Source organism: Lutzomyia longipalpis, chromosome 4 (genome assembly GCF_024334085.1).
Source record: "Lutzomyia longipalpis isolate SR_M1_2022 chromosome 4, ASM2433408v1".
Taxonomy (NCBI): Eukaryota; Metazoa; Arthropoda; class Insecta; order Diptera; family Psychodidae; genus Lutzomyia; species Lutzomyia longipalpis.
This window is the reverse complement of record NC_074710.1, coordinates 15,121,474-15,135,446: the sequence shown is the minus strand read 5'-3', so window position 1 is coordinate 15,135,446 and position 13,973 is coordinate 15,121,474. Positions and strand designations below refer to the sequence as shown.

The following is a 13,973-nucleotide window of genomic DNA, read 5'->3' as shown; positions in this document are numbered from 1 at the left end:
CAGCACTGTACTATGCAAAATTGAAGCCTGTCTGAACTCACGCCCACTTTGTGCCATGTCTTTGGATCCTGAGGATTTGGAACCCCTCACTCCTGCCCATTTCTGGTTGGGCCATTCTCTCACATTGGAGCCAACTGAGGACTTCTCAGAGTCCAACCCCAATCGCCTTAGCCGGTGGCAACTTTTGCAACGTCATGTTCAGCAATTCTGGAAACGATGGTCAATGGAGTATCTCACTTCCCTTCAGCAGAGGCCCAAATGGTACAAAGAGTGCAAAAATCTGGAAGTGGGAAATCTTGTACTCCTCCGTGAAAACAATTTGAGACCTTCTGTGTGGAAAATGGGACGCATCACTGAAGTTCATCCAGGGAAGGATGGAGTAGTACGAGCAGTCACGCTGAAGACAAAGGATGGTATCGACAAGAGGATAGTCAGCACGGTTGCAAAGCTTCCAGTGGAGTAGCCGTCAAAGGATTTGTTGAGATTCCTCAACGGGGGCAGTATGTGAGGAATCGGTTAGAAGAATATGAAACGACGGGTAAATTTGAATTATTTGAATTTTTTGAAAAAAGAAGAAAAAGAAGAAGAAAAGAAGACGAATCTTAACCTCAAAAATCTGATCAAGCACAACAATGTGACTCAGCAATTTTCTAATGTAATTTCTTAATTTTATATCTTAATTTTGTAGTAAGAGTGTCAGAGGAGAAGTAAAATATAGAGAGAAGTGTTTATGAACTGAATTAAGTGTTTATCTAGCAACAAAAAGACTTAAAAGCAAGAGAAAACATCAAAGTGTCCCAGCAGCCTGCATGCTCCGTCAAGCCGGTCGCATCGACCCGGAGTATTATTAATCAACCTATGTATATTGCAGATTCCCCTTCAAGACGTTTGTATGCAATGATTATTTTAATTCTTTGGGAATTCTACTGTGCAGGTTAGAAGCATTGGGGCACCACATATGCATTCAGCATAATGAGAATGTACTAATTATCCCGTATCTCCTACGCAGGTACGTTCTCAATAACAAATGGTATGCTTAAGGGGGAAAGCTTAAAAGCTTAATCACGAAAATATCGTTGAAATCATTGAAATAATCAAACCAACTACTAAAAAATGATTAAATGTTAGAAAAGGTGATAAAAAGTCTAAGAGATTTTTTTTGTATTTGGAAATTTATTATAAAACATTTTAATTTTCATAAATAAATAAATCTCCTGAATTTTATGAAAACACAGAATGAGGCAATAAATGTTTTCTTTCTACTAAATAATTTTTCATCCTAAATTATTCCGTACAAATAAAATTATCATATCGATATGTGCAAAAAATTATTATCGATTGCCTCCTCTCCCTTCCTTCCTGTGAATCATGGATCATTAATCATTTTTATTTCAGGGCGGTGAGGAGGTGAAAATTCGTAAAATGCAAATTATTGACAACTTTCACGCGCGGAATTTTCTAAACAAACCTTCGTCATGCCAAAAGGATGTCTTTAATTTTGATTAATAGCAATGATTGAGTATCGCTGGGGGGGAAGGGTCCATTCACTCTTCGTGGTGAATTTAATTTTTGCAACTCCGTGACTTTCTCAAGGGATGATGATAAAAAAGTAGATGAGTTTTCTTCCACAAAAATGAAAGAAAATTGAAACTTTCCCCATACATTTTTCCCACGGCGATTGTTTTACATCCTCTCGCAATATGGGGGTGGTTTTTTCTCCCACTAAGGGTTGAAATGAATTTTTAATTATATAAAATGCATCCTTTCTTTTTTTAATCTTTGTAGCAAAAACTAACTTAATTCATATTCACAAAGAACAAAAACTAATAGAATTTTTGTTAATTTTCAAGAATTCTCTATCTTTCAAGAAGCATCCAATAGAAAGCTTAAAAGTTTGAAAGCTTTTTATTATCAAAAAAATAAATTTTTCTTTGAATGCATTTCAAAGGAGAAAATGTGAGTCATGTGACTAATTCAGTGCAAATGGAGGAAAAATAAAATCTACAAAAATTGCCCCCAAAAGGACAAAACTCCTTCTTCACTCCTCAACGCCTGTGAAAGTGCAAGAATGGGAGAAAATAAAATTGCTGTCCTCACTTCGCATAATGTTCTCACAAAAGTGCTAAAATGCATCTTTTATTGCTAAATGCATTTTGGACTGTGTGTGAGTGCCAAAATGGAGTGAAGAAGAAGAGAAAATTCATAGTAAAGGGAGACATATAAGAGCAAAGGCAAAGGCCCATTTTCTCGCATTAACCCACCCACTCAGTACGGCGATGGGATGGTGCACGAGGACTTTTCAACGCGCGCGAGGGAAAAGGGCGACACATAGGCAAATCGCCAGACTTACCCACAAATCATCTCGAAACTTGTGGCGTCGTCTTTTCATCTCAACCACTTTTTTCCTCCCTCCGTCCCTCTTCATGAACGCCCTAGAAGAATATCATCCCAAAAAGTTGGTAGAAGAAGATGCAAATATATATGAAGACGTCACATCTGCATAATCGGACCATATTTGGATTATTTATTTCATTAGAGGATATTGTGAGCAAAATTTCTCCGCAGTATATCTTTAGGGACATCGCCGTAGCTCAATGCATATGAAAATTTTAATATTTTATCATGTGTAGTATAGGCCAAACGACAAGGCTCCTCTACCTTATTTAAGGTTTCACCCAGATTGGTTGGACGAGGGTGAGGAGAAGAATTCTCAGTGGAGGAAAAAGAAAAAAAACTGGGGCTATAGGGCCCTTGAGTTTGTAGCCTTTCCTACACTCCTCCACTCACCAACCCCTATTTGTCCATTTTAAATGAGCCCGGGTGATTTACTCAAAGAACTCCCTGCATGAAGAAGGGAGTGGAGGTGGGCTAAAACCACGGAAAGGGGAGCACTCAGGAAGCAAATAAACAAATTTTCCTAAGTGGTCCACAAATCAGTGGTATTTGCATTTGAGCGACAGAAAAAGGGATGAAAACATTGGAACTTGTGTGTTTGTGGGTGAATCCTTAATAAATTTTTCTTTCTTCCACCCCCACTCAACTTATTAAGCTAAGAAGGAAAAAAAAAGAAAAATTTCCAATTCAAAAAGGATTTGCTCGTGGAGAGAGATTTTTAATTTAAGTATTATTTAGGAATTGAACATTGGGAAAGGATATAAAAGGAAATGTTTTTTTTTTCTTTAATTGGGAAAATTAGAGGTAGTAAAGTAATTGAGTTTTAAAAAAGGAAAATGAAGAAATCATAAGTACAACATATCCCTATCCCTAATAAAAATTTTCCAATTATTTTTAAAGATATTTTTACAGTAGTTAGAAAAATATTACAATTGAAATTACAATTGAAATAATTCATAAAAATCACTAAAAATAAAATAAATTACAAATTCCCCAATTTACGTGAAAAAAAGTTTCTATTTGCAAAGAGAGAGTCCAACCGAAATTATCAGCTCGTAATCACTTTAATCTGCACAAATGCACCATAAATATATACATACATATATGTATGAATGTATGAACATATAAAATCCCAGGATTCGCATGAAAAACTTTAAATAAAATGGCATTAATTGCATAAACCAGAATTATTTGTGTATGTAATTTCAGTTGACAATTTTACAACTAATTGTTTAAACACATCCCACCAAACCTCCCTCCTCATTTTGTATTACAATCTATAACAAATTGCTCAAAATATAATTTTCAATTTTGGGGAGCTTTTTTGTACGAGCGCTCGCGTGTGTGGGTGGGGGGATGCTAAATAGCTTTATGTTGAAAATTTGTGGCGAAATATGTTTAATAAAATTGTCAGCAAATTTGTTTTTTCTGCAACGATGAGTCCCTTTTTAGCGATGATGGTGGTGGACACAGACAGAGTGGATGATGGGGGATGCCTTTGACGGGAAGCAGAAGAATGGTAGTACAGCATATTCTATGTGCAGAAATTGTCACATTGAATATTTTCATTCTGGAGCATATTGAATTTTTTTGTCTTCGGTCCGCCTCTTCTTCATATTTTTTTTATTATTAAATAACCACCAAGTAAATTGCATTTACGATGCTCTGGTAGCTTTTTTTTTTGTACTCTCTTGAAGGGAAAAATGTTCTCCTGGCTATAGAGGGATGATGGTTGGATGGTTGTGTGTGTGTACAGAAGGGATGGTCAACTTCTAAACATTGCAGTGAAAATTTATTCTCTTTTTTTTTTCAGGGGACTCTCGTACCCATTTTATGGTGCCTCGTGAAGTCAAAAGCTGGACGGGATTTTTTGGGGGTGAAGGGTGTAGTAGCGTGGATCGCGTAGAACATTGAGGACACAGAGAGGAACAAAAAAAAGCAACAACACAACCACTCAACGCGTTTACCAATTTATTTAAAGTTTATCCGCATGACGGGTTACATCCAAGCATCAACTGGGTGAATGTAGCTGAAATGTTTATTGCTGCATTACTCAAATGCCACGCAGAGAGAATGGGGTTGGGGGGCAGATGCAAAAAGGGGGTGGCCAGTTAGTTTATACCATCCTCTCTGTGTGTGAAGAGAGATGAAGAGATGGAGATGATGGGGAAATGTAAAATGCGGCCATACCGCGCGTACTAATGCCTCCATGATGGTAAAATGTTGTTGCGTCAATCTAATAAACGACCCCACATTCACTCATCCCTCCCATCGTGTCCCTGGGGGGTGATTCTTTTCACATAGCGCACACACTTCACCATGAATCACCTTCATTACAGCCACCCCCACCGCCGCGTGCGCGTCTGATTCAATCTCACCCACCACACGATGCTTACCGCCAAAGTCGACGCGCGGAAAGACGATGAGATAATTGAAATGCATTGAACTGTAATTAGTGGGGAGAGAAGTGAAAATGGGAAAGCTTAAATCGTTTGCTGACGCCACACGGCACCACCACCCTCCACCCCTCACACATTTGAGTGCAATGTACTGCAACAACCACCCACGCCACCCCCTGCGAAAGCTTGATTGAATGCTGCTGGCACAGATTCGAATTACCTTCTATTTTCCCCGTGAATTTGTTTACGACGAAAGGAAATTTTTGGTTCAATAGAGCGTATTATTTCTCTCTTATATATATACATATGTATGTATGTAACGCATAGATGTATATATCATTTGAATTCAATCACTTTGCTGATTTGATGACAATTTAAAATAAAAATGGATTAGAGAGAAAACTAAAAATTGAAAAAAAAAATTCGTAAAAAGACTTTGGGATGAATTCTGTAAAAAATCTTTTATTTCCTTGTATTATAACTTAAAAGATTTTTATAGGAATTTGAAAGTTGATTTTTTGAATTGTTCTATTATCGTGTTTTACAGAAAGACAAATAATTTACCATTTCAAAATCTTTTATATAGAACGCTCCATAAAGTTTTCTGGAAAGGAATTTTTCATTTTACTTCACGAGTAACAAACTGTCAAAATCTTGCAATATTTTAAAATTATTTAAAAAATTTTTAAGGAATATTAATAAATATTTTAAGAATATTTAAGATTATTCTAGGAATATTGTAGGAAGAGAAGAGATTTTTGACAGAATCGACCGTTTAATGAATATTTTTTGCTTATAAAATGCATTTTTGAGTGTACACAGAAGCTGTGCTTCTTTTAAGAAAGAATCACAGCTAAAAAATTGTTTGAAAATAAGAATAGAATTCTAGAACAAAGCAAGGTGCGTAATATTTTTTTTAAAAGGTATTTGAGTTTATAAGATTTTTTTTTACTACTTGGCATTATATTAAAATTTCTACGGTTTACTTTTTTTTTTAGCTGTGATTCTTTCTTAAAAGAAGCACAGCTTCTGTGTACACTCTAAAATGCAAAGTCGTCAGATCGGGCTCAAACTTGGGATGAGCACGAATTAGGGTCCCCACATTCCAAAAAACGTATGCGCCAAAAATTGGTCCGGCCGGCCGTCCGGCCGGAATATAACGCAATATTGCAAGAGAACGGTAATAGATAGAAACTTGCGGTCAACGGCAAAGTTCATATATCAGGTGGAAGACATCCGATTATGAAGTCAAATCCAACCCCCCACCCCCGCGTCCGCCATTTTGAATAACCTCAAAATTTTGTTTTCGATATATCTCAGTCACTATTATAGCTAGAGGTCTGAAATTTTGATATGTTGTAGGGGCCATCAAGACCTTTCCAACGATACCTCATTTTCGAAAATCGGCCAAGCCGTTTAGCCAATATGGCCGCCACAATTTTTCATCGAAAATCGGCCATAACTCGAGAACGGCTTGACCGATTTTGATCAACTCGGGCTCAAATGAAAGATATTAATGAGCCCTACAACTGCTCGGAACATTGCAAGTTCAAGAAATGACCGCAAGTGGTGCTAAAATCGAAAACAAAATTTTCGATGAGTTTTCGATGAATATCTCGAGCACCACTTTATAGAATTGCTTCAAATTTTGATATGTTATAGTTGACTATAGTATCTATCACCATGCCAAAAATGAAGAAAATCTATGTAGCCGTTCCGGAGATATCGCGTTTTAAAGTTAACATGTCATATCTTGAGTTGTATAAGTCCAACGCCCCGCGAAGCGGGGCGTTTTATATACACATATAAAATAAAATAAAATATATATATAAATGCATAGATATATACATTATATATATACATATAAAAATGCAAAGATAAATATATATAAACTGCAAAGATAAAAATTAAATATAGCATGGATGGAACAGTATAAAGCGAAAGAACGGTAAGTAAAACTTACGGGCTGTGATTCTTTCTTTGTCAGTGAAATGTGAAATTGACGGAAAATTGAGGATGGGCAAATTTTGAGGAAGGCTTTCTCGCGTACCGAATCACAGCCAACGCCCACGATTAAGGCTTCTCACAAATTATCTGCGCGTTGGCTGTGATTCGGTGCGCGAGAAAGCCTTCCTCAAAATTTGCCCATCCTCAATTTTCCGTCAATTTCACATTTCACTGACAAAGAAAGAATCACAGCCCGTAAGTTTTACTTACCGTTCTTTCTCTTTATACTGTTCCATCCATGCTATATTTAATTTTTATCTTTGCAGTTTATATATATTTATCTTTGCATTTTTTTAATATTTTCCAGTTCTTTACTGTTTATTTCTAATATTTTTTTTTGCTATTCTAACGTTTCTTCTTTTAAAAAAAAAAACTTTTTTTTTACTAATTGGCTTCTTTTCGAATTAGCTTTTGGAACGTATATTTTTAAATTCAAAAAGTCTTTAATTTCTATCTATTTTTTATTATTTAAAATCCTTTTTAATTCTTGCTTTACTGCCTGAAAATTAAAAGTAATTATTTCTTCTTTTTTTCTTTAATGGATTTTGTGCATTCTGAGCATTATTTTACCTATAAGGGGTTAGAGGATTAATCACCTTAATAAGTCATTAATTACCCATTAACTTTAAAGACCTTAAAGCCTTTTTTAATGATCAAAAATATACTAATTAAAGAATGATAATCCCTTGTTAAAGAAGACTCGTCTTTTAAAAGTTTTTTTTGTCACAAAGAGGTATCTATCCTATAGAGAGTATAAAAGCCATTGATAAAGCGTAAATGGTATTCAGTTGAGTTTTTCATTTCTTGAAGTTAAAACATCTCCGTGCTCAGCAGTCAAAAGAATGCATATTCCTCACGGTATTTTTCGGTTCCATTCAATGGTGGATAGTTCAGTGAATTATCCGAAAAATAAAGATGATCTGATATGTTTTCGGATTACATCGAAAAGACCTCGGCTAAGTGAAGATTTTTACGTGGGTTCCCCAGCGTTCGACCCTCGGGATTGCAGTCAACCTCATCAAGGATGGAGACAACCCACTACGAATCTACCCATACAGCAGCGGTACTGCTTGAAAGATTCGTACGTGGGTGAAGTTGGCCCTGAACGCAGGAAGACCTTAATACTGTATTTTGATCCGGGAGCAATTAAGGGTATCATCCTATTGGAACCCGTCGTACCTTTTGCGCGGTATATGACGGGATTCTTCTACCATCGTGCACCGCTTAAGGACCAACACCGTCTCCCTCAAGGATATGCCTTAATTGAGAGGAGCTACTGCCGCCCAGTTATATACAGAGGAAGGATGGTCTACATTGCCGTTCATCGCTTCCCACCAATTAAGCTGCGTTCTAACAATATACCTAATATGTTTCTGAGAATTATTTACTCGGAAAAAACAAATTGTTAATAATTTGCACAAAACTTTCTAAAATTTGGTCGAATATAGTTAAATTTCTAAAAATATATCATTGTTGATAACTTTTGGTCATTTTTAACCACAAATGTGTATAAAGTCACGAATTTATCTAATTTTAACTACATTTTATTGTAAAGTTGTTAAACCAACAGTTATGAATCAAAAAATTATCTAATTTTTCTTTCCGTCTAGTTTGAAAATAAAAAATGAAATTATTATATTAAAAGTCTTTTATGTACTTACTTTGTGCTTTGAGCTAAGCTTGAGTAAGAGCGGAAGTATAGTCGTCAAAATCGAACTTTGCGGGATTGGTTTCAATTTTGGTTAGTCTCCTCGGCAGCGTCTTACTTCCTTCCGAATGTCTCTGTTATCCTTCCGTCAAACTCTTCAATTCCTATAAAAAAAATTAAATAAAAAGTCAAAATTGAAAGATAAAATCATTAAAAAAAAACCTACGTAATTGAAAAAAAAAAGAATGAGCGACAACGATAATTTTTAACATAAAAACGTCTCTCTTCTTGACGACTCTTGTCTTATATTTTACTCTTTCTGTAGCAATTCTTTTTTTTCTGTAGAATATTTTTTTCTGTAGTACTAGACCAGACTTAAATTATGTAGGTACCTTTTATGTTTATATTCTACGCAAACTCAGCCTGTTTAGGATTAGAATGCGAATAATTCGGCTTGAATTCAGTATTTCTAAGCACTTTACTCTAAGCTTTTTTATAACAGAAATTATTATAAATTTTCTGCTTCAATTTAATACATTTTAAGCTAAAATTTTGGATATTTTAGGCTTATATTTACTATTCCGCGCTTGAATTTAACACTTTCAAACTTGAATTTAGTACTTTGAAGGTTTTTGCTCTTTAAATCTGTGATTTTTATTCGCCGAATATTTTGATTCCTTTTTGTGAATATTACCGAAAATCCGAATATTTTCTTTCAGAAAAAGATCCCTTGTTCCTTGTAATGTCTAACAGTTCTATTCTAACATTTAACGTTTCTTTTCTAACTTTGAATGTCTCTTTATGATGTTTGTAAATTCCTTTTATAAAATTTTTTAATGTAATTTTAAGCATTATTTTTTTTTTTAGCTCCAAGGAACAGTTTGGACTTTTAAACTTTTAGTGGGTGTTTTGACATTTAAACACCCACCCTGACTATGCCCCTGTCGCATAATATTAATAACTAATTAAAGGAATTACAATAAAAATTAAAAATAGTTCTAAAACTGATAAATTAACGTTATAATTTAATTTGTTTAATCATTTTATCAATTATTTGTGTTCTCAATAAGCTCCCCAAATAAAAGAATTATATGTACACATATGTACATTGCATATTTTTGTATTAATTGGATGCTGTCAGAAGTGGGCAATATTATTAAACAAAATGTTATTGAACTTTTAATGAGCTATAATTTTTTTTTAATATGAAACTTCCCCCAAAAATTATGCTTACAATTCTGTTGCATGTTTTATTGTATGTTGTGTAGTTATACCCACCCCCTTTCCCATGTACACAGACTCCCTCCTAGACAGGGTGGGGGAGCCCTGGAAAACCCGTGTGAATAGCAATAATTCAGCAATCTCATTTCACGTGAAAATTCACATGAAAACAATGTTTAAATTTTGCAAACGGCAAACGCATTCATAATGAGTGGAAAACATAGGGGTGGAAGGAGGTCGATGGAGCGCGCAATCCAAATCAAAAATCCAATAACAACGAACCAAACAACGCAATTAAATATTTTACAATAAATACCATTAACACCGCATTATACATAGCATACATAGCGTCTACTATATACATATGTATGTATGTATGATATGTGTGTAGGTTCAAATAGGGCAGCACGGACGGTATGGTTATCACATTTTGGGGCGTATTGACCAGATGAAGGAAAATTAATTATCTCGTTCGATGCACTGTGTATAAGTGGGTCAGTCAGTAGAGGTGGGATCGCGTATTGCTTTATGCTGCCACATTTGGCAGAGGGTGGCGGCAAGCGGGGGGGTAGTATCATTTTGGGTTGGTGCTTTCGCCACTTCTGGGGCTTCTGATGCGGTCAAAGGCAACAGCCGCATGGAACTGTTAAAATACCGAGAGTTAGGCTGCTGCTGAACCTAATTATTGACTTTCGCACAGCACAAACAACCAATGAGTTTTATGAGCTCTCACAGCGATGGGTGGGTGGTAAAAGTTACCAACAGTATTATGTATAGGTTGCTCGACTCGCGTATTCAAGTAATAATGAGATAAATCAGGTGATGGTGCTATCGGTGTATACACGATGGATGAATCAATAATGAAATTTTAATTTAATTGAGAAGCTTTTTGTGCAGCTTTTCAAATTTGCATTAATACACTGCAGCTGGGAAACTTTTTGTGATTATTATAAATTTTCTAGTAGCTTTTTATCATTAAACTTTTTGGTTGGTTGAAAAATATCCTTTTTTTGCTTTATAGTAATAATAATGTGAGATATTGCTTAAATAACTTGCTGATGTGGAAGGTCAAGAACTCTTGAAAGATTTTCATGCAAAGTTCAAGAGCTTTGACGTTTCTTTAAATTTGTTTTTGGATACTTTTTTTTAACGGTTTTTGATGGTCTACAAGATTTGATTTAATATAATGAATTAAAATCTGAATGTTAAAGCTTTTCTTGCGTAATTTCTAGCCCTGGCTGTATGTAAAGCACTGAAGCTTGTTTCATCATTCGGGTGATTTGAGAGAGTTTCTGCGGTGGTGATGAAAAGCCCCGAAGAGATCCTCCACTACGCCCAAAATGAAAGGATAGGTGGGGTCTCTGTGTATGTATGAAGTTCGACTGGGTGCTTCAACCATATTGAGAGCATATCCACCCCACCATAGTCTTGTGGATGGGTTATATTGATTTATCCCCTTGATGTTTGTCTTGTATGTTAGTTTCCTTCATAAAAAGCATGCAAGTGTTTTTTATGTGTGGCCCCCACCCGACCCCTTTTCCCTTGTTAAGCTCATCTGTTCGACAACAGCTTGTTGGAAAGTACAGGGGGCTATGTGGAAAATACATAGCAGTTGTCAAGGAGGGAGGTAGGAGGGTGTGGATGGCACTCAAATTTGCTGATGTATCCACCATCAACACATATTGTGAGGGAGAGTGTCAAATATTTTCCACATAGCATCCGTCGTTGCTGCTCACAGCGACATCGCCTTCTCTCCCAGACACAGAAATCTCTCGTCAATGACCATCTCACATGGTTTGCGACTCATTCACGAATGAAGAACAATACCCCATCCAAAATTTAGTTTATGTTTTTATGCTTTTCCTCGCCTATATGCGATTTGTACACGATTGTGCCATTCTGCTGGGTACCCAATGGCGCGAAGTGAGAGCATGCACATCATCCAACTATCACTGTTGTATGTTTTATGCTCAACCTCCCTTCTATTCCATAGCCAAAGTGACTTCAACAGAATGGCTTTTGCAGTACCCCAAATCATCCACTAACATTTTAACCATCCCTCACCCCTAGCCTTTGTAATAATTCTCCCCACAGCATATGGGGTCAGTTGAGTACTGAAAAGGAAATCCATTTTCGAATCAAAAACCGTCGGGACGTCAAATGAAGACTCTTGTTTTGCACCACCAGTGCGCGCAAATAAAGTTTCCTGAGGAAAAATTTGCTTATTAATTTTTACTTAAAATTCGGAATTTTCTTTAAAAAAAATTTAATTTGAAAATGTTTTTCTGTTTAATTTTTTATGCAATTCTGTTGAGAATATTAATCAAGCTGAAGTTTATGATGAAAACTATAAGAAATAATTTTAAGATTAAGATCTAGTTTTAGCTTTGATTTTTTTGTGATTTTCTGGGATACTTTTGGTGATAAGAACTGGAGGGAAAGTCTAACTTACAAAGACAGCAGAATGATTGAATTTATTTCAATTTGACGTCAATAGCGCCAATCTACCCTCTCCCATCTTATTTCCTGCAAAATGGTAAGTGCAAGGAATCATCCCAATAGTGGTTGCTTTTGAACACTTTGTAAAGCCTCTACACACAGCTCCAAATGAATATTTCAGTGCTGTATAGTCTCTGTGTGGTTTCGGGACATGCATTTGAGATAGTTTTCCCCAAGTGATGCAAGCTCAAACCTCAAACTCTCTGTGCGGACAGAAATTGACCATCAATATCGACACAATGGCCCTAGTCATGTGGAGACAATAGCAACATGGTTGTTCATGACGATGGTGGTGGTGTTAGGGGCGAAGGAGGATGCTTTTGAGAATCGAATTCAATATTTGATTTGGTGGTTTCATAGCAATAAACTTGTTTGTGGCTACTGATATGAGACGTCGACTCCACCTTTACCACCCCCAATATTGCTCCTCTATGGGTATCCTTGAGTTTGTTGTATATATAGCATTCTCTCATCTCTTAGATGAACATCCCTCTCCCCACTATACCTTTCGGCTCTCACCCCCCCCCCCCCTGAAGAAGTAAATGGACACTGAGACACGCAGGAAGTGGTTGCTTCCTCTCGTTTGGACGATGCTGAAAAATCAATTTTCATTATCAATCGCTTAGTGATTTTTGACACGTAATTTTGTTACGTTTTCCATTCAGTTCTACCCCTGAAGAAAAGAAAAAGAAAATCACCCAGAGCTAAAAGTTTTAAAGTTGTAAAACTCATCACAGCCAGATGAAGCAAAAAAAAAAACCCTGAAAAGTGTGAATTTAATTATGTTGAAAAAACTATTTAGAATCTTTTAAAACGGAATGTCTTTATAACTTCTTTCTTTAATGCTGTTCTTGATGCTTTTATAACAAATTAATTTGTTTTTGAAATATCCCATGGAAAATATTTAAAAGCTCTTTCATGCTGCAAAAAAATTAAAAAGAAGAAAAGCTCAAAGTCAGTATGAAATGTAAACATTTTACAGATGCAAACAATTTTCTAATTATTATAAATTAGAAATTTAATAAACAACCTCAACTTGTTTTTCCACACAAACAAACATTACAACAAAATACTTTAAAAGGGAAAATTTTAATAAAATACAAAACTTGCTCTCTATGCCATGTACATACACAAAACATATAGAAGAGAGGAGAGAGAGTTCATTACTTCACAACTCATCCAATTCAACATCATGTTCCAACTGCTGGCTTTGCAAATAGCGCAAAAGACCATGCTTAAAATTATTTATGGTAACACACAGTGGATGGAAAAATAAACACACTCCACTTTGTTCTTTTTCAAGTTACATTCCCCCTTTCTCTCAGCTGTTAATTAAAGACCAACGAAAGGGTGCCTGAGGGGTCTTCTCTTAAGTTGAGGTACTACTATCATTTAATTTAGAATCATTTTTAAGCAGTTTTTCAATTAAAGGTTCTTTATTTTTTTTTAAATATTCAAAAAAGAAAATCGTTTAAAAATTTGAGCTTTGTGCTTTAAACCCTTTAACGTTCGCGATTAATCTAGCGAGCTGATTAAACTAAAAATAATTTTTGGGGGTTCCATTGAGCTCAAATAAGACATTTTTTAGAAAATATCCCAACTCAAAAATTTACGGGTTTTCGTCCTTATGATCCTGTAAGTCCATGGGAATATCCTTTCGTGGTCATAAAATGATCAGGGATTGTAAAGACATAGTCTTGTACTAATTTGGACACAATTTTCATAAAATAACTACAGTCGTGCTCTCGTGGTAGGACCGTCGTCAAAATGACTTCTCCGCGGTAAAACGGCTTCAGAATGAGGAA

General features: G+C 35.6%; 1 protein-coding gene across 1 annotated transcript in view; it reads right to left on the bottom strand.

Annotated features, from left to right (window-relative positions):
* LOC129796673 (nephrin-like) overlaps positions 1-8,594 on the bottom strand; it is a 61,356-nt gene extending 52,762 nt beyond the window's left edge. The window contains exon 1 of the mRNA XM_055838796.1: positions 8,462-8,594. The gene's annotated coding sequence lies outside the window, so the exon portion shown is untranslated. The remainder of the gene's footprint in view (positions 1-8,461) is intronic.
* Between the last annotated feature and the right edge of the window lie 5,379 nt (positions 8,595-13,973).